We start from the raw sequence: 22,319 nt of genomic DNA on the forward strand, positions 1-22,319 counted from the left end.
TAAGAGGTGCCAATCCGGCTCTCTTGTATAATTAATACTCCCTCCGTCCGGAAATACTTGTCCTAGAAATGGATGTATCTAGACTTATTTTAGTTCTAAATGGCCGCCCGCGGATCCCTTTGTCTTCCTCATGTCCGCCAGACACTTGCGGGGTCGACGAAGGTCCTCGGAAGAGATGAAGCAGCAAAGAACCACCTGAATCCATGGTCGTCACCTTGGCGGTGACCTTCATGGGTCCCAAGTGGCGGTGGCCTCCCGTGTTCTACTTATCCTCGATGATGGCGGCGGACACGGAGAAGCTAGCCACCGACTCGTCGCTCTCCATGCACCCGGCTTTTGTCTCTGCCTGCATGGCGCTGCCGCAGGCACGGGAGGCGCGCCCACAGACACGGGAGGCGCGGCCACCGCAGACACTGGTGGCGCGATACGACGTGGCAGCGACGGCGCCCGTACCGGCGTGCGTGCTGCCATGCCGGCGTGGAGCAACTCGCCACTCCTCATCGAGCTGAACTGGAGCGGCGAGTTGCTGAACCACACGCCTACTTGGGGCGGCAACTGGCTCCGTCGGGCCAAGCAAGGTTGGTGAAGCACCGAGCGGCCTCGCCTGTATCCGGAGGGCTCGGCGGGCCAGCCAGCCGGGTAATATGCCAGAGAACGGCTCATCGGAAGCCATCGGAAGAGTGGAGAAAATGGTGAAGGAGGAGATGGGGGAGCAGCGGAGGGGTGCGATTCTTGCCCGCTGTTTGTCTGGCCTCGTGTAAATAGAGGGCGGACAGTAGGAGCTTAGCCAGTGTCTGGCCTTGTTTAAACTGAGGGCGGACGTGAGGAGCTCGGCCAGTGTTGCATTTAATTCTGGCCCGCTCATGAACGGACGTGTGGCCGGAGTAGGATTCTCGGTTTGCATGCGGGTTTAACGGAGGGGTTTAATGGAGGCGCCGGGCATGCAGCGGGCGGCGCAGTACTATTTGTTTTGACAGCAGTAATGATCCGTCAAATCACAAAGGCCCTCGCCTCTCATGAAACTAACCGAGCTAGACTACCCCACCCTGTAGCCTTTTAAAAAATGTATATATTCCACTTTTGTACAGTAGTAGTATCAATGGATTGCGCCATGGCAAAAAACTTGAAATTAAAAAAACGTGGTACATATAGAGAGCGCTCGTCGCTAAGTTATGCATATAGTACTATTAAAAAGACTTGTCACAATAATGGTGTCCAGCACAAGTGCACAACCCACCCCTCAAATAAAACTAAGCACCTTGGAATTCTTTGAAAAAACTAAGCACCCTGAAATTCTTTGACAACTAAATTGCTGGCTATATGATGTTGGCTATATATATTGTACGTATATAATGGGAAGAAATGAGTGGTAGTACTATACCAACTAAAAGATGAAATGTAAGAAATACTAGTATGTACGTACTGAAGAGTTAAAGTAACAAGAAAAAACATAACATAGTTCTGCTGGGGGCTCAGCACAACACACCCCTCAAATTAAATTAAGCACACCTGAAATTATACTTTGCAATTATTCCGGTAGACACTGCATTAGAACCACCATGAGCAACGAGACTGCCACCCTACTCGGAGTCCTCGTCCACGTCCTCGACTTCGTCCTTGTCCCTCTTCCTCTTGGCCAATACTTCTTTGCTTGAACCGCACACTTGGCTGTTGGTCTTCGTCCATCCCTTGTAGATATTGAAGCAAAGGTAGCCATCCATTGCAGCGTAGTGGATGTGGTCTATATCTAGTACATTCCGCTGCCATGCATGATGATGAAACATGTATGGAGGTTTCTCCAGTTTACCGTACGGAGGATGAACCATGGCTCCTGCCAGGGTCAGCATTGAAGGCTGACAAGAGGACACCAGCTGATTCTTCTAGAGGTCGAAGGTGTTGCCTACAACGAGGCCTATCCGACGCAGGACTTCTTTGTCGTTACCAAAGTCTACAGTAACGAATTTGACTAGGTTGCTCTCGAGGAAGTCCTTAAAATCCTGGCACTCAACGTCGGCATGGCATATGTGGTAGACCAAGAATAAGTCATGCACGCAAACTTGGATCACGGCGGGCTTCTTCCTCTCTTCGTCCTTTAGATCCTTCTCTCGTCCTAGGATTGTGGTGTACTCAACATCTAGCCTAGCGAACCACTCATCATCTGAGTCTTCGAACATGCGTCTGAAGCAAGAAAGGCATCCTTTCACCATCGCATAAGAACGGGTGTAGATGATGTCGAACTCATCGCCGGTGATGGTTCTAACCTTGTACTCACCGCCGATCGGGGAGTTTTCGGACGCCATGAATTTGGGAGGAGGGTTAAGATTAGTGGAACTGCCGTAATGTGAATGGACGGGACGACTAGGAGCGAACCGCCATAGTATTGAAGCGCCATAGTTAAAATGATAATGGAAAGTCAAATCATGGGGGCCCACCTGTCCAGCAGTAACTCGCTGTCAAATCACACAACCCTACATTCACCGCAGCCTACTCCCTCGTCTTCTCGCGTCTCTGTCGAACCGACTAGGAACTGCCTCGCCTACCGCGCAGGAAAAGCCCGCGCAGTATACTCCCTCCGTCTAGGTGACTAAGGTGGAGAGGAAAATGAGAGAACTTAATGTTTAGTACTTCGTATTTGCTAAGGCTGGTTGTAATGGTACTAGCCTTAGCAATTTTGATGAGGTGTCATAGAATTAAATGAAGAAAGGGAGAGAGTTGAGTACTATGTGTCATACATGGCAATAAATAAAGTACTACATGATACTAATATATGATACATGGCGCAGGAGTACTAAGTATTATTAATACAGTTTTGCTAGAACTCATCTAGATGAGATATAATTTGGTCTCATTCATCTTTTATAGCCATTGGATGTGATGCTATATAAGATGCGTGTGTGCTGACATGGGTTGTATTTGTTCTTGTGCAACAAACTGACCACTGCATGTCATGTTTGATAGTCTCAAGTCATTAAAAGCATACAAGCCCCACATCTCTTCTTGGTTGGTTCCTCTATTTATGTCAAAAAATAAGAAACAACATGAGAGTTAATGCACCACGCCTATGTGTTTACTATTTGGTTTTCGTAAGATGACTTAATACTCACCTAGATGGAGGGAGTATTCGATTTGATAGCGGGCGGCGCAGTTCTCGATACGGCTTTAATGCAGAGAAGGGAGGGAGTAGCGGTTCTTGATATGTTGAATGGCCAATGCATCCTCCTTCAATTAATGCATGAGGGAAGTAATGGGAGGTGGTCCGGGAAAAGAGGCTGCATGATGTGAATGCATCGCAGTTTGCCCTCATTGCCCTCATATAAAGGCGCCCCTCCATTCCAATGCATCTACCACATCGTACGCACCTAAGAATTTTCCTAAGCACCTACACTAAGCGCAAAAGAGCTCACTCCAGACCCATGGCGGTGATGCGCGTGAGCGGCCAGCGGCTGCGCCAGATGGTCCACGACGCCGGCCTACGGCATGGCGCTGAGGATCGTCTCCAGACGGTGTTGGAGACCGGCTGGTGGATGGCCGCCGTCGACGCCAACTACGACTCTCAGTTGGACCAGATGATCGTTGCCACCAGCAACAAGTTCACCGTCCTCAAGAAGCTCGCGGACGACATCGCCGTACTCCTCCAGCCCGCGCGCCCGGGCTCCTCATTGCCAGCCACCCTAATCGGCCTCCATGGTCGGAACCTCTTTCAAGCACTGGTGGCCCTGCGACTGCCCGCCGATGCCACAAAGAATGTCCACCTGGAGGTCGCGCTCACCGCGAGGCGCCTCGCCCTGCAAGAATTCGTCAACCTACACATCCACGTGTACGAGCAAATCGTGTACATAGGTATCTACAAGGCCAGTGAGGACGCTACGACATTGGCCTTCCTCAACCGGCTGGAAGCCTTGGATGCCTTTGCTGAGAAGCACCTCGACCTCGCCACAAAAGCCGCCGCTCCATAGCCACCGGTCGGTGGCCCGGCGCACTAAGTTGAGGAGGAGGAGGTTGTATGTTAGTGGATCCATCTTTCTTCTTTCCTTCTGTAACCACCACTGCGATCGCATCATCGTGGCCTTAATTCTAATTGTGCTGTTGCATTCTCGTTCCAGTCAATACCGACATGTGCGATCCCTTTGCTTAATTATATGCATCACTGTAACTAGTACTCCATCCGTCAATTTATAAGTTGTGCTTACCTTTTCCATCAACTTCGTGCAACGCGCGGGCATCTTGCTAGAAACACTCGAATATGTCTATATAATCCGTATGTGATAGTCCATTTGAAATCTCAAAAAAGACAAATATTTAGGTACGGAGGGAGTAATATATTAGGAGTATATCAAAACAATAGTGATTTCTTTCAAGTTTGTGAACAAATACTACTATTGTACTACTTTGGATCCGTCGCAATGCACGGGCACATTGCTGGTAAAAGGAAAAGGCCTGTCGCATTCGCGTCGCACCCCCACACGCCCGGGAATCGGGAGTACAACATGGCCCGTCCGGCACGACACATAGCTTAGGGAAGGCGTGTTGCCTAGCATTTTCACTTTCATGTGGGACCGCCATTGAGCAAACCAACACCCCGCCCGCCGCCGGGTTGGAAAACAGAAATGAGGGGAAGATCTAGTTGTAGCACGGAAGCCAAGGAATTTGGTGTCAGACGGGGCTCATTGATAGAGTAGGAGCATTCCGTACTATTACTACTCCTACTAGTACCAAGTTTGTACTCCTAATACTATATTACTAGTACTACCACTATACAACTAGTAGGTACGTGCACGGCACAACATCGTAGGAACAAAAAACGGGAAGATCTTGTTTTGGGTGATTTATCTTTTTTTCAATCAACGTAGTATGAATAATATGATGTGGGGGCACCCATGAAGCTTATGTGGCTTGGTTGCATGGCTACGGAAGGTTAGAGAAAAATAAATAGATAATGTGTTTAGAGTGCACTCCACTAAATAGATATACTTTGGATCCATTGCAACGGACCGGCACATATATATCTATACCCCCTATATAGTGTGTGAAAAACTTTGAAAGTTGGTCGTTGGATGAAGCCAATCCGACGGTACAAAGATGGCAAATCCGAGCACTACTGGCCGTTGGATATCATCCACCAGATTCTGCCACATGTATAATCTAGAAGACTCCATGGTTGAACTTAATTCATGACTAACTTTGCCACAACTAAGCTTAGGCAAAGTTATTAGTTCTTCAAAATGAGAGCCACAAGTTGGCAAGCCTAAGGGAATCTTGCCACATTTTTTGTGTGTATGTCATGTGGGGCCTTAGTGTGGCTTTCCTAAGGTGTGGCTTGAACCAAACACTCACCTAAGTTAATCAAACTTTCCTAACCTTACATTCCACCAGATTTTTCCACATGTTAGAATCTAGAAAGCTTCACATGTAGAAGCATAATGCACAAACCACTAGAATCTCATGCGTGCAATGCACGTGTACCTTACTAGTACTAGTTGGTAGTAGTAAGAAACACATTCCAGTTTTGGCACGAGCTCGTACCGCGGGAGCACCACAAGGCCTGCCGCAGGAGTTACATTTCCCTCTCGGGGCCCATGGGACCGAACTTCAGTGGCTTAGTGCCCGTCCTATGTGTCAATGACATGCGGACCTTAAATGCGGCTGGCCCACATGTCATTCTCATGGTGGTGGCGTGGTTCGCTACTCACTCATTCAATATGAACCGTCCGGTGGTGGCGTGGCCGTGGCGAGGGTGCCACAGCTGGGTGTCGGGGCATTACGAGGCGTAGATGGCCACACCGGCGGGTACTACCTATAGTACATAAGTAGTCCAGCTGATGATTGATGCCCGGGACGAAATGTGTCACAGCCGCTGGATGAAAATTCGATGGTGCGGGAGTAGGAATTGGAGCACAGCAGCAAAGCAGGCAAATCGCGTCCAATTGGGTGTGTCTGTGGTAGAAAGTTGATGGTCGCCGCAGTTCAGCTGGCCCGCATGTCATGCACACAAAGGCAGAGGAGCGGTGGGGCCGAGAGGGATGAGGGGCACGTCGGGGGGATGAGGATCCCCTGACGCGAACAATCCTACCATTCTGTCACTGACATGTGGGACCCATAACCGTGGGTCCCACCTGTCAGCGAAGGAAAGGCAGGGCGAGGTAGTGATAGCCATGTCAGAGGATCCATGTCCACGTCGGGGGACGTCGTGCCGTGGGTTGGAGCAGCGTCGTGGGAATCACGTGTGGGTGTGGCAGTGGTAGAAACAAGAAACATGATGGTCGCCGTGGTTCAACTTCCATGGACAAGCTGTCATGTCTGCTGACACATGTATATCAAAACTAGAGTGTTTATATTTCAAGCACGTGAACAAGTATTATTCTACTACTTTGGATCCATTGCAATGCACGGGCCAGCACATTGGTAGTAGTAGTGTCCATCTCTATCTCTAGAGGCCTTCCCTCGTTCATCCTTTTCTCTCACAAGATAAACTACTCATACAAATGCATCTTGATGTTCCATGGAACGCATGAGGATGTTTCCTTGGGGGTCTCTCCAGCGCGGCGTGGCCGTAGTTGCAAGTTGACGCCCCTTGAGATGCCGACGTTGAGGGGCACTCGGATTTCCTCCGATGAGCAGGTAAGATGAGTTTGATCATGCAGTAAATGCATTCTAAAGACTACTTCCGTGTCCATTTCCTAATTCTCCCCCTGCCCACTATTTCACAGGTTAGGCTCGGTGCGAGTGGAGATTGGCTTGCATATGTATGGGAGGGTACCAACATCAATTTGCACAACATTTACAACAATGACACCGTTCCCGTAGAACCTTTATCCAACGTTGGGATCAGCCATGCAACGGGCCACCACATGAATTGGTACGATGGAACCACGGTGAGATTGAATAAGATAGCACGAACCTTGCACATGGCGGTCAAAGGTGGACCATGCCGTCTGTGGCCGATTTGTTGCCGTACGAGTAGGAAGACGCTGTGCTCCTTTCTAACCGCATCCTCGCGGTGACAAACCAGGGGACTTATTTTGTATGGGATACATCCTACGATATACTCCCTCTCTCCCAGTTTATTTGTTTTGAATCCTTTTGTTTTATAAGTTTCAAATTCAAATTTAGAGCTCCCCATCACATGTTGAGATTACAATGTCCATTAAATCGTTGCGTGCATGTATAGTAAAGAAACAAATCTCGAGTTTGGCACGAGTTCGTGCTGCGGGAGCACCACAAGCCCTGGCACAGGAGTTACATTTCCCTCTCAGGGCCGTCGGGACTGAGCTTCAGCGCCTTACTACACCTACCTTTGAGTCAACAACATGTGGACCCGATAGGTGACTGGTCCACATGTAATGCTCCCGTAGGCAGAGGGGCAGTGGGGCCAAGAGGGGTGAGCCGCAGGTCGGGGGACATGTGGTTTCATGGGTTCGAGCAGCGTCGTGGGAATCGCGGGTGGCTGTGGTAGAAACTTGATGGTCGCCGCATTTTAGGTGGCCCACATGTCATGCACACAAATGTAGAGGGGCGGTGCGGCCGAGAGGGGTGAGGCGCACGTCGGGGGGCGTGGTGCCGTGGGTTGGAGAGGCGTCGTGGGAATCGCGAGATGAAACATGATGGTCGCCGTAGTTGAACTTCCATGGACAAGTTTTCATGTCTACGGACACATGCACTGCATACCGATCACTGGAAGGAGTAGCAGAGAAAGCTATATATGCGGATAAATAGTTCCTTATAGTCAAGCGGACCCACGCTACTACTCTGTTCCAAAGACATGCACACCATCGAAATAGTCCATCTATATCAATATACACCGAGAGGGAATAATTTTTTTTACAAGAGAGGAAATAGTTCATCCATCCATAATGCCCTCCTGCTGGTGCAGCCTTCTTCTTCTTCTTCTTCTTCTTCTTCTCATTCTCTATGGGAGACGGCTTCGCAACAAGCTCTTTGGACCTTGCAGCTATCTCGAAACTCACATGGGCATCGAGGGCAGCATATTTTCTCCGCTCGTACGTCAAGGCATAATTCTCCCATCCAGACGACCTTAATGCCACCGTCTCGTCACCCTTCTGAAGATTTGTACTGAGCACAAAATTTGCTACATCGAATAGGGATGGTGTATGTTTATCACAATCTTCTTCAGGAATTTTGATTCTGGTTTGTAGGTCAGCGATGCTTTTCAAATCAAGGTTGTACGGCTCCAGCTTCTGTTTGTCCCCTTCGATGGCTGCCCCACAGAACTATACGTCCTCCCGACATAAGAAATCGTGAAGCTCACCTGTATGGAGGGCGAGTGTATGATGTGCTATACCAAAAAATCATCTTCGAGGCACAGCTGAAGGACGGCGGCACGCTGGATCTTCCCAGGGGCACGCTCCGTGTACTCTGCGTCGAGACTGATGACCCTCGTCTCTACCTTTTCGAGGGAGTTGGACACATTGTTGATCCACTACCGAACAACCCTTGGGTGGACGGTGAAGGTGGCAACTATGTGCATCGAGCCTTCGACGAGGACATGTTGGACGCTAAAAACCTGCATCTTGATCTCTTTCGCCATTTGGAACTGCTGGAACGGAGGGCTATGGTTTGGAGAATTAGGATTAGATGGCTAGTCTAACTGAAGTAGTAGATGATTATTTAAAGAGGTTAAAACAATGTGAACGCAGTGGGTTTTGGATGCAAATGAAGACGAAGGGGAGGTGAAGAAGCTGAGGAGAATCGGTTCCCGATGGAGAAGTAAATGGGGAAGTGGCGTGCAGGCAGTTGATTAGATGGCTAGGTAGACTAAACGAAAAGGCTATGCGGGTAGACTGATGAGTCGTACCTGTTCGTGTACGTGCCCATCCTTCCTGATAGGTGGGACCTATGCAAACAGATAAAAAATGTGTCGTAGTTTTTTTTAGTGCGTGAGTGGGAGACACAACATTCTCTGGTTAAGGAATACTCCCTCCGTTTATGTGAGTATAAGTCACCTTATGAAAATCAGGTTTTCCCAAAACCTTTAGGTGTGGAGCATTAACTTCCTGCTCGATCCCCTCCCAGCCTCGTTAGCCAGCGTTCTCTTCCTCTGCTGCCACGTTCTACCTTTCCATTTTTCCTCTTCTCAAGTGTGGAACGATCTGCATGCCGTCCTTGATGCACCAGAACGACCACTGCATGCATCGCGGTAGGGCGTTGATTGGGCATGCACGAGAATTTGGTTCTGCTCGCAATATGGATGATACCTGAATGATGAAGTGAACATGCATGCTAGCACGGGAGACCTATTTCCACTATACAATGTTGTTTCTTGCATTATCCTACTCATACTCTGAACAATGCTGATCTTACATTAACAATGACTGTCCTTTTTGATATGATGCAGTGTCCCTACAGTTACTGCCCTTTGTAATCACACCACCTTTGCCAAAAACAGGGAAGCACAACTGGTTCCTCACTCGATCAGACGACGGCAAAAGACTGATGATCATTCGGACACATGAGCCAGAAAAGTTATATTGCAAAAACCCCACTGTATACAAGCACCGTCTAATATGTGAGTATCCGGACAGTGGCTGTTATGTCTATGAGCAGGATACCAGCTTGTTGGGGCCTTTAGGATTTTTTAATTGGAGGCGGGTAAACAGCCTTTGTTCACACTCTCTGTTTCTTGGACTCAATTAACCAATTAACCAGGAGATCACCATTGGCAAGGACCTTGATGGCAGAGAGGCTCTGTTTGCTATGGAAAACTGTGTCTACACGGCGAGCCCTAGGAGTTCGGGAGCAAACTCCCCTGATTGTCAACGATACAGCCTACAGCCAAAAGAAGGTGAGAATGACAAAGCCATCCGGATTAACTTTGATCCTTGGATGTCTCAATTGCGACAGGCAGTGATGTGGTTCAAGCCTTCAGGTTGATAGGTAATTGGGCTATTGCATCGAAAGGGTGGAGTACTGGTGTCTCCGGATCACTAGTCGCTGAAGCGGGGCTGCAAATTATGATGGTGTTGGATCATCTCTTCGAATGACTTTGTTGTCTTTGCTGCTGGTTCTGGATGGGTAGTTCTTTCTTTTGTATGCATATTCCTTGTCATTTGGTCATCCTCGTCTATGTCACTCTTACTATGTAATAGTTTCTTCTGTTTAGAATGTCATTCTCGTCTGGATCACGAGAGTCTGAGCGCTGCAGATGGGTGTGTTTTGGTGGTGTATCAAGACTTCTTATGAACTATCATGTCTTGTTGTTTATGTCAGTAGTAGTCACTAGTCCGTGTTTGAATGTTGTATATATCGTTGTTTTGAACTGTTTATTGTCTCAAACTACTAGTGGGCTAAATGAGGGCATCACCATTCTCGAGTGTTCAGAGTATATCTCCTTTTTTCAAGTTATATAATTTGAGCTTAGTGTCTTTTCGAAGTTGTACACTTGTTTGGGCCAGTGAGGTGTCGTTGAATATGGGCCGAGTAGTAACGCAATGCCAAACATGTCAATTATGACTCTCAGGCCGGGCTCTCAAAAGATCCTGGAAAAAAGGCCGGGCTCTCCAAAAAAGAAAGAATAAGGACTCTTAGGCCGACATGTGGGCGCCACCGGTGTTTTCGTGCGCTTGCACGCCGAGAGCATATTGGCGCGTGCTCGAAATTCATGCTACCTTTTCATCCCCAGTCTCCCACCCCTCCCCCACCTCTGGAATCCCGATTCCAACTCCAGTTCGCCCAAATCCCCCTCCTGTACTCCCTGTACTCAAGCGCACTATCATGTCGCTGGTCAACGTGGATCTCTGAGCCGGAGATCCTGAGGTCTGTCCTGCCTTCGGTCGCTGTGTGCTGTCGCTCAACAGTGGCATGGCGGCGCTTGACGATCAGTTTTCCGGCAAAGTGCTGATGGTAACCATCAACGGCGACCGGCCTCCCGTCTTGTCGGACGACCTTGTCAAAGCTCTTGGCATGGCGCATGGCATCCAAATAAGTGACTTGCTCATCGAAGTCTGTCCGCCACCGGCTGATTTCTTCGTCAGGTTCTAGACAACTTTCGACTGCATTCGTGTGTTCGAATCTTCCCGGTGTTTGTTCTGCGATGGAGCACTGGTGAGCTTTGATCAGTGGCAACCAGGATGGGGCTCGGTGCCCTCTGAGCTTGAGTTTTAACAAAGCTTACCTTCAACGGCATGCCTCGACGTGCTTGGAACAGCGAGTCCATGAACGAGCTTATCAACGACCTTGGAGGTGAGCTCGTAAGTATGTTTGTTCCTCCAGACAGCTGGGCTCTGATGGTTATGGCATGGATGAAGAAGATTGGTGTTGAGATACCGGTGCAGGAACTGGGGTTGTACTATTCGTCGCCACCAAGGTCGCCGTGGACCACGTTAGGGATGTACCTGTATCGAGTGTTCATGCATGTCGAAGAAGTGGTCAATCCATCAATCAAAGTCCTGCCGCCGCCGCGGGTGCCAGGGTCCATCGACGACGTCCATTACAGGAGTCAACGTTAGACTTTCCCTGTGTTACTCGGAACGATGGATGGCACAGGGCCTACTCCATCGCGCGGCAGAGGCCACTGCTTCTTTGGGAAAAAAGCCAGGGCTGGCTGCCTGGATGTGCTCTAATTTGAGGTAAGAAATGAATCTTGTCAGATACTAGTAAATCCAAGCTATGGGTGTGAAGCACTGATATGCCAGTACATTTGATTGTGACCTGTTCTAATTTTGTACCGGAACTTTTTTTAGAAAGGGTTGTACGTCAACTTAATGTGCTAGAAGAACTTATTGTGTTGTCTGTTTGTTTTCTTTGCACAACATTCAAGATATTTCCCCGTCATTGATAAAGATGATGAACCGTTATGTACGACTTCGTTGGTTTCAACATAGCCCTTCCTGTAGCGATCCATTGCTTCCATCCTGATTGTGCCGCCTGCGTGAAATGTTTGTATGCAAGTTCAGTGTGCTATGATGTTCTATATGATTGTGTCAACTATATAAGTTTTTACTAAGCATCAGCAATGCATATGGCTGAAAGATGTATTTACGAGCATCGACCAATGGGTCTCTCTCTATCTCTATCTCTCTCACACACACACACGCACACACACACGCGCACACACACAAGTAGGACCCATTGAATTATTTATTTGCTCATGACAGCTTTTAATTAGGTTCCACTATAATCTAACTTTTTTCTTAAGTTATTAATTGAGCTTAGTGACTTCAAAAAGTTGTACAGAAGCCTTGTTTGGGCCTTTCCAGCGTCGCTGAATGTGGGCTGAGTAACCATGTTAAGTTGTACTGTACTACACATGCCTTTTTTTCAACATCAGCAATGCAACTGGGCCGACAGTTGTACACAATATCCGGGTCAACTTGTTATTCTCCGCTCCGCTGGGCTGCAAACTTTCCTAGGAGGTATGCATTATGCTTAACAAGAAAATGACTTTAAGAAATAATAAATGGGATGTAATGATAATAACTGGACAGTTACTATGCACCAAACACGTAATTATTTTGAAATATATATTATTTTTGGAATTTGAAAATTTTAATTTCATTACTTGTTGCACGCGCAATATTTCATTCCATTTTAACGTAATACAACTTTATTTTGAAATTATATTTAACCTGACGAGAAATTTCGGATAAAAATATTTCGGATCCCATCAAAATGTGGGAATTTATTTTGAATTCTGTTTTGGGCGGTTGTTTGAAATTATTAATCGTTGTCCTAGCTAGAAGTTGGGCTGTATTTGTAAAAAACTGTAAATTGGTTATAGTAAATTCCATTAGAATTAAAAAATGGGTTGTACATTCTTACAAATCGCAAATGGGCTATATGATCTCTGCCAAATCTGAGCTATGGGCCTACTAAGTTGATGCGTACCAAGGGCTTTGTCAACTTAGTCAATATAAACGATTCTAGCTGCAGTGATCGTACGATGTCCATCCAACGGCTGTAGTGCTTCTTCAACCTTTGGTCTTCTTGCTCCAGCCGCCCAAAGCAGCATCGGTCGTGTCGCGTGCTCCTGCCTCCCGTGGCTAGATGTGATGCCGCGGAGGCCTCACCACCCCGTACTACTCCCCTGCTGGCCAGGCCATCCCTCTACTCACCCACACCCCCTATTATTCTGCGGCGACGGCAGCCTCACAGCGCAGCCAAACCACTGAACCCTCGTACTCCTCTCCGCGCGGGCTTCCACTGCTGCGTCTTCCCCGGCTCCGCGTCATCCCCTTCCTAGGCCTCGCCGTTGTCCAGACCACCGCCCTGGTGCTCTCGGCGCAGTGTGGTCAACGTGGTCAACGACCAACTTCCATCGGAAGAGTACTGTACGTGGAGAGGCTGACAGCTGGGTCCAGGCGGCCGCAAGGAAATGCCTCCTTATTACGCGCAAAATAATTATTCCTCCACCTGACAGCAGGGACCCACCGAACGGGCCACCTTATTTCGCGAAAAAACGTTTCCCCCTGACTGCTGGGACCCACCGGACGGGCCAGCGTATTTCGTGAAAAAAACGTTCCTCTGTCAGCTCGGACCCACCGAAAGTGCCTCCTTTTTACGCACAAAAAAATGAATACTCCCCCTGCTAGCTGGGACCCACCATGGTGGGAGGCTGACTTTGTGGGCCTACTAAGTTGACTGGGATGGGGGCCTTTGTCAACTTTAGTCAATATGAATGATTCTAGCTCCAGTGACCGTACAATGTCCATCCAACGGCTGTAGTGCTTCTTCAAACTCTAGTCTTCTTGCTCCAGCCGCCCAAAGCAGCACCGGTCGTGCCGCATGCTCCTACCTCCCGTGGCCGGCTGTGCTACCGCGGAGGCCTCACCGCCCCCTACTATTCCCACCGCTGGCCAGGCCCTGCGGCGACGGCAACCTCACACCGCAGCCGAACCGGTGAACCCTCGTACTCCTCTCCGCGCGGGCTTCCACTGTCGGGTCTTCCCCGGCTCCCCGTCGTCCCCTTCCTAGGCCTCGCCGTCGTCCACCGCCCTGGTGCTCTCGGCGCGGCGTGGTCAACATGGTCAAGGAACGACTTTCATCGGACGTGGATTGTACGTGGAGAGGCTGACAGCTGGGTCCACGACCGTAGCAAGGAAGTGCCTCCTTATTACGTGGAAAATAATTATTCCTCCACCTGACAGCTGGGACTCACCGGACGGGCCACTGTATTTCGCGAAAAAAATGTTTCCCCTGACTGCTGGGACCCACCAGCTACATCTTCGCACGCAAGGAAGTACGTCCGGGCAAAAAAATCGATGCGCCCCCTTGACTGCTAGGACCCACCAGGTACATCTTCGCATGCAAGGAAGTGCCTGACAGTCAGGACCCACCTGGTCGAAGCGTACGTAGTGTTGTCATTCTGGTCACGAACGTGTACGTACATATATACTGGTGGATGTAGAGGCGCGCACGTGTCGTAGTAGAGGCGCGTACGTGTCGTAGTAGAGGCACGCATGTAGCATGTACACGTACGTACATCGGCCAGGGTGCAAGAAAGAAAATACGGCCACGTATGTGTACATACGGGCGGGGTCTCGAACGCCTACTCGCGCATACGTACGGCCAGCGCTCGTGTACATGGCTGGGTCGGAACGGAGAAACATCGTCGTCGTTGTGTTCATGGGGAGGCAATGGAATGCGTCGTGTTCATCGGGAGGCAACGGAACGCGTGGGAGCCAACCGGCTGGGTCAGAACAGAATGCGTGGTCATGTCATCGGGAGGGCATGGACGGAACAGGCGATGGAAACGAGGCCTGGCGTACCGCACAACGGAGGAAACGGACCTCCTACATTCGGAACGGGGTCCTGTTGATTGGGAGGGGTCTGGCGTACCGCAAAACGGAGGAAACGGACCTCCTACGGTCGAAACGGGGGTCCTGTTGATCGGGAGGGGTGTGGCGTACCGCAAAACGGACGAAACGGACCCGCTACGGTCGAAACGGGGGTCCTGTTGATCGGGAGGGGTGTGGCGTACCGCAAAACGGGCGAAACTGCCTCCTACGGTCAAAACGGGGGTCCTGTTCATCGGGAGGGGTGTAGCGTACCGCAAAACGGGACTCCACGGGATACTGTTCATCTCCACCGTCGACCTCCTCCAGCCTCCACGGGCTCCTATTCATCCAGCTTCCACCGCGCGCTACTCCACCGGCTACTGTTCAACCACCCCTCCACCGTCTACTGTTCATCCAGCCCTCCACACCACGGGGTCCTGTTCAACCACCCCTCCACGAGCAACCCTCCATCGTCTACTGTTCATCCAGCCCTCCACCACACCACGGGGTCCTGTTCATCCAGAGACAACGCCACCACTCACTGTTCATCCACCCCCCCCCCCCCCCCCGCAACGCTCACTGTTCATCCAATCGATCGGCTTCAGTTAGCAGCAGTAGTAAAGGAATCGCTCGATTGGGTTCAGTTAACAGTCATCGATCGATTGCTTGGCTTCAGTAACGCGTAGCCTGCAGTGCAATCGCTCGGGTTCAGTTAGAGCCCAACGCCTCGCTCGGGTTCAGTTAGAGCCAATGCCTCACACACACGCGCATACGTGTATGAGAGAAACGCGCATCGCTCGACCCCCGACCTCCCACCGTAATCAGGAACTCCCCGAAATTTTCCTCCCCCTTGCTTCTACCATGGTTTTTTCCATCATGGACAGCCCAAAGGATGTCATGCAGCTGCGTCTCCGGCCCGCCCAGGATGAAAAGCCCATTTACTGTCATGATTTTTTGTCATAGAAGTAGGAGCCCACCACATCTATGATGATACCGGGTTTTGTCACAATTATCGTCATAGAAGTGTCATATGTATGACAGAAAAAAATTCGTTCGGCCCAAAATGTCACGGATGTGTCTTTTTTTTGTAGTGTTCAAGTGTGTTACCAGGTTGAGCAGCTTGTCAGGAAACATAGAGCGGAATATGATAAGAGTGACAAGAAAAAAGGTCAAAATGCCACTGGCGGAAAGGGCCATGGCGGTGAAGCAAATCATCCTGGCAAACCCTTTCGGAACCAAGGAAAACCCACCAGGGGTCAAGAGAAGGAAGTTTGTAATGATGTGAGTGACGAAGGGAATGAAGAAGAAACCAGTGAGCAAGAATTTCAGAAGGCCACTGACGCCCTATGCATTGATGGGGGTGTATCTTTGCACGCCTCCCACCGCCAACTCAAGAGATGGGCATGAGAGATCAATGCCATGGAGCTAGTGCCAGAGGCCCGGAAACCGCTCAAATGGTCCCACACGCCAATCATTTTTGATGAGGAGGATCACCCTGGCCGCACCACCATGGTAGGATGCTTGCCGTTGTTGGTCTCCCCGACAATTCGCAACCTCAAGGTCACAAAGATGTTAGTAGATGGCGGGGCCGGGTTGAATCTGATTTCCCCAGCAGTCATCAGCAAGCTTCAGATAGGAGAAGAAGAGCTAGGGCTTATCGGCACGTTTCAAGGAGTTAACCCAGACAGGAGCCATCCTAAAGGGAAGATTACGTTGCCGGTGACATATGTGGGAGAACTGAACTACCGGACACAGAAGGTTGTGTTTGATGTGGTTGATCTCCCCCTGCTGTACAATGGGATTCTTGGATGCTCGGCCCTGGCCAAGTTCATGGTAGCATCCCACTATGCTTATAACACTCTGAAGATGCATGGGCCACTGGGAGTCATCACTATCCGATCGGATGAGAAGGATGCAACTGTCTATGTGGACAAGATGTACCGGGATGCAGTCGCAGCAGAGGCTGCAGCGGCAACAGCTCCTGCCAAGGAAAGCAAAGGAAAAAAAAGGATTGTAGGACCACCGGCAAGGAGTCCGGGAAGCGTTCCCCCTCTGAGTGCACGACACCCGTTGACGACATGCCGGAGTGTTCCAACAGCAAGAGATCCAAGGTTGCTACACCCCAAGTGAAGAAGGTCCCGGCAGGGCTGGCTGGCATTGACGATACTTTCACTATCAGCGCCACCCTTGATGACAAATAGGAAAGCGCGCTCGTTGCCTTCCCATGGGTGAATATCAATGTGTTTGCCTAGCAACCATCTGATATCCTCGGTTTTCCTAGGGAGGTAATCGAGCACCACCTTGCTGTCTGCCCACACGCCCGACCTGTCAAGTAGAAAGTCCAGAAGCAGGCCTTGGAAAGGCAGTAGTTCATTGCCGAGGAAATCAAGAAACTGGAGGCAGCTGGTTTGGTCAGAGGAGTACTGCATCCTACATGGTTAGCAAATCCAGTGGTAGTCCGGAAGGCTAATGGGAAATGGAGGCTTTGCATTGGTTTCACAGATCTCAACAAGGCTTGCCCAAGGGACCCATTTCCCTTGCCGTGCATCGACCAGATTGTGGATTCCACTTCAAGGTGTGATTTGCTCTCCTTTCCGGACATGCATTCCGGATATCACCAGACCTTCATGTCCAAAGAAGATGAAGAGAAGACATTGTTCATCACTCGATGTGGTACGTACTGCTTTGTCCGCATGCCATTCGTACTAAAGAGTGTCGGGTCCACTTTTGCAAGGGCAGTTCAGATTGGTTTTGAGCCATAGTTACACAGAAATATAGAAGCTTATATTTATGATATCGTGGTCAAAACCAAGGATAAGACCACTCTTATCCAGGATTTGGAGGAGACATTTGCTAATTTGCGCATCATCAATTTGAAGCTTAATCCAGAAAAGTGTGTGTTTGGAGTCTCCTTTGGCAAGCTGATTGGTTTCTTCGTGTCCCATCGGGGAATTGAAGCTAACCCCGATAAGATCAAAGCCATCAAGCAGATCCAAGCACCAAGGATAGTTAAGGATGTGAGGTGCTTGAGTAGGTTCATTTCCAAGTCTGCCGAGAGTGCCCTGTCATTCTTTAAAATTTTCAAGAAGGCGGAGCCTTTGAAGTGGACCCCGGAAGTAGATGCGTCTCTACAGGAGTTAGAGGCCTACCTATCATCTTTGCCTACCTTGGTTGCACCCAAACTCCAAGAGCCGTTGTTGTTATACTTGGCGGCAACAGACCAAGTGGTCAGTGCGGCTTTGGTAGCACAGTGAGAATTAGATGAGGCAGAAAGTGGGTAGATAACGGCAGAATCAGAAAAGGATCAGGACAACAATGAGCACGGCAATGAGAGCAACCCCAAGGACATGTTAAGGAGAAAGTGGTGCAGCACCCAGTGTAGTTCGTCAGCTCCTTGTAACAAGGGGCAAGGTCGAGGTACTCTGGCATGCAAAGGTTGATCATTGGTCTCGTTATGGCCTCAAGGAAACTGTGCCACTACTTCCAAGCCCATGAGATCACGGCTGTCACTCGTTTTCCGTTGCAAAGGATACTTCGAAACCCTGAGGCTCCGGCAGAATAGTGGAGTGGGCTTTGGAGTTATCCAACTTTGGTTTGCAGTTTGAGAGCACATCAACTATTCAGAGCAGGGCGCTGGCACAACTTATTGCAGAATGGACGCCAACCCCTGATGAGGAAGTGACAGAGACAACTATCCCCGGCAAGGTATCACCCCAAGAATGGATTCTGTATTTTGATGGTGCTTTTTCCCTGCATTGTGCAGGGCCTGGCATGCTTCTCATTGCCCCCGCCGGGGAGCACTTGAAGTACGTCATCCAAATGCACTTTGCCCGGGAAGAAGCCACCAAGAATACAACTGAGTATGAAGGGCTCCTTGTTGGGCTCAGAATTGTAGCAGAATTTGGAATAAAGAAGCTGATCATACGAGGAGATTCACAGATGGTGGTGAGACAAGTCAACAAGGATTATCAAAACCTGTTGATGGAAGCATATGTCGAGGAAGTGAGGAGATTGGAGGAGCACTTTGATGGGTTGCAAACAGAGCATGTACCCCGTGCGGAAAACAACATAGCTAATCACCTGTCAAAGTGTGCTGCACAGAAGCTTCCTGTGGAACCAGGAACTTTTGTTCTCAGTCTCTCTCAGCCCTCCGTATCACCAGCCACAATGGCCCGGAAAAGGAGAAAGTTGGACTACGGTAATCCTCTCCCGATCGAGCCGTCCGCTCCCAGCAGAGACCCTGCCGGAAACAACTCCTCCCAGCCTGCCGGACCACCCCCTCCAGCCGGGCCCATGGACCCCGCAAACGAGGCTAGTGCTCCCGCAGCAGAGGAGGTGCCGCTAGTCCTCGTTGCCGAGCCCCAAGCTCCAACTTGAGCAAGGCATATCGTCCGCTTCCTACAAACCGGAGAACTTCCCGGCGACCAAGATGAAGCTGAGAAAGTAGCCCGGAGGGCCAGTATGTATCAGTTTGTCGATGACACTCTATAGATAAAGAGGCCCAACAGTGTGAAATTGAAGTGTGTCTGCCGGGAGGATGGAAATGAACTACTGGCTGAGATTCACAGAGGAATGTGCGGCTCACACATTGGATCAAGGGCATTAATTGGGAAAGCATTCCTGCAAGGATTCTATTGGCCCACAGCCCTCCAAGATGCGGTCGAGTTCATCACGACATGTGAAGCCTGCCAGTTCCATTCCAAGAGAACACACCTGCCTCCTCAAGCCCTTCAGACAATCCCTTTATCATGGCCATTTTTGGTCTGGGGCTCAATATTCTCGGCCCCTTTCCCCGAGCAATCGGGGGCTTTGAATTCTAGTTCGTCGCTATCGACAAGTTTACAAAGTGGCCGGAAGTGCCTGCCATGAGAAAGGTGACTGCTCAGTCAGCTGTCAAGTTCTTGAAAGAAATGGTGTGTCGTTTTGGAGTTCCAGCAAGGATCATCACCGATAACGGCACCCAATTCACGAGCCAAGCCTTCATGCAATATGTTCGTACCCTCAGATGCAAGATCTCATTCGCCTCTGTGGCACACCCACGATGCGGCTATGTCTCCCATGTGTCGGAGCACGACTTGGAGGCATAACCGCATAGTAGGCATGCCGCAAGAGGGGTAATCTTTACACATCCCATGTACTGAAAAAGAAAGGGAATAAAGAGTTGCCTTACAATCTCCACTTCACACAACACATAAATATAGCATTACATCATCCAGATACAATCAAGGTCCGACTACGAAACCAAATAAAGAAAGACAACCCCTAATGCTAGATCCCCGATAGCCCCCACTGGGCTCCACTACTGATCAACTGGCAACAAAACAACACAACGAACATGATCTTCATCGAGCTCCTCCTTGAGCTCGGTTGCGTCACCTGCATGGTTATCATCGGCACCTGCAACTGTTTGAAGTAATCTGTGAGTCACGGGGACTCAGCAATCTGACACCCTCGCGATCAAGACTATTTAAGCTTATGGGTAGGGAAAAGGGTTGTGAGGTATTGCTGCAGCAAGCACTAGCATATATGGTGGCTAACTTACGCAAATGAGAGCAAGAAGAGAAGCAAAGCACGGTCGTGAACTAGAAGCGATCAAGAAGTGATCCTGAAACTACTTACGTTCAGGCATAACACAAGAACCGGGTTCACTTCCCGGACTCCGCCGGAAAGAGACCATCACGGCTACACACGCGGTTGATTCATTTTAAATTAAGTTAAGTGTCAGGTTTTCTACAACCAGATATTAACAAATTCCCATCTGCCCATAACCGCGGGCACAACTTTCGAAAGTTCAAACCCTGCAGGGGTGTCCCAACTTAGCCCATCACAAGCTCTCATGGTCAACGAAGGATATTCCTTCTCCCAGGACGACCCGATCAGACTCGGAATCCCGGTTACAAGACATTTCGACAACGGTAAAACAAGACCAGAAAGACCACCCGCTGTGCCGACAAATCCTGATAGGACCTGCACATATCATGTTCTCAAGGCACACCGGATAAGCTAAGCGTACAGGAACTGACTTAACCCAAGTTGCCAAGGGATGGCCCCGCACGGTGCTCTAGTTTGGACCAACACTCAGAGGAGCACTGCCCCGGGGGTTTAAAATAAAGATGACCCTTGAGTCTGCAGAACCCAAGGGAAAAAGGCTTAGGTGGCAAATGGTAAAACCAAGGTTGGGCCTTGCTGGAGGAGTTTTATTCAAAGCAAACTGTCAAGGGGTTCCCATTATAACCCAACCGCGTAGGGAACGCAAAATCAAGGAACATAACACCGGTATGATGGAAACTAGGGCGACAAGAGTGGAACAAAACACCAGGAATAAGGCCGGGCCTTCCACCCTTTACCAAGTATATAGATGCATTAAAGTAAACAATGTATAGTAATGATATCCCAACAATATCCATGTTCAAACATGGAACAAACTCCATCTTCACCGGCAACTAGCAACAATATAAGAGGGTATGAGCAATGTGGTAACATAGCCAAACAATGGTTTGCTAGGAAAAGGTTGGTTAGAGGTTTGACATGGCAATATCAGAGGCATGATATAGCAAGTGGTAGGTATCGTGGCATAGCAATAGAACGATAAACTTGCAATCAAAGATAGAAGTGATTTCCAGGGTATGGTCATCTTGCCTGAGATCCCGCAAGGAATAAGAACAAGTCCATGAAGAAGACAAACGGACGTATTCGAACGGATCCTCACAACTCCGGAACGGAATCTAAGATAACGAGGGAAGCAACCCGGAAAGAAGCAAACAACATAGTAAACAACCATGACATAAGCATGGCATGATGCGCAAACAAGTATGATGCATGTCCGGTTTAAATATGCATGGCATGGCAAAGTGCACAAACCAAACTACAAGTTAAGTGTAGCCGAAAATGCAACTAGGACGGAACACCACATCAATTATTTAGTTCACTCCCGGTTAGGTACTCAACAACATTAAATGTTGGTTAACATGGCAAGAGGTGAAGCATAGTAAAACTACTTAACTAGGCAAGTTTAAATGAGGCCGGAAATAACAAACAACAATTCTAGTAAATCCCCATATGCATTTATCAATTTGGTGCAACAACAATTTTAAACATTTAAATGTTATTATCATGATGTGAATGACATGTGCAAGTTTTATGCAATATTTATGAAAATGTTGACATGATAAGATATGAGGCATTTGTCATCATGGCGGAAACGAAAGGGGTGCCACGACAACGAATCCGAAAATGATGCCACACAAAATATTGGTTCCGGAAGCTCGTGGAGATACCGGTGCAAAAGGAAGTGTGACAGGAGCGTGTCATGCAAGATGATGGGGTGATCCCGGTTGCCGGGTTCCCACGGGTGGACGGCATGGCAACAAGGAGGAACATGCAAGTGAAAATTTCAGACACGGTGCAAAAAACGGAGTTCATCTCATTCAACACACATGCATTCGGTCCACGGAGGGTCGTCTCGACGGTTATACCTTCCAAGCGTGCAAATGGAAGGGTTTGGGTTCGGTGCAATGTAGAGGAAGTAGATGTTCATAGTTCACTGTAGGAAGTAGTCGCTCTCATGGCGACGGTAGTCGTTCACGTTCT

Source organism: Triticum urartu, chromosome 5A (genome assembly GCF_056163025.1).
Source record: "Triticum urartu cultivar PI428250 chromosome 5A, HENAU_Tu73, whole genome shotgun sequence".
NCBI lineage: Eukaryota > Viridiplantae > Streptophyta > Magnoliopsida > Poales > Poaceae > Triticum > Triticum urartu.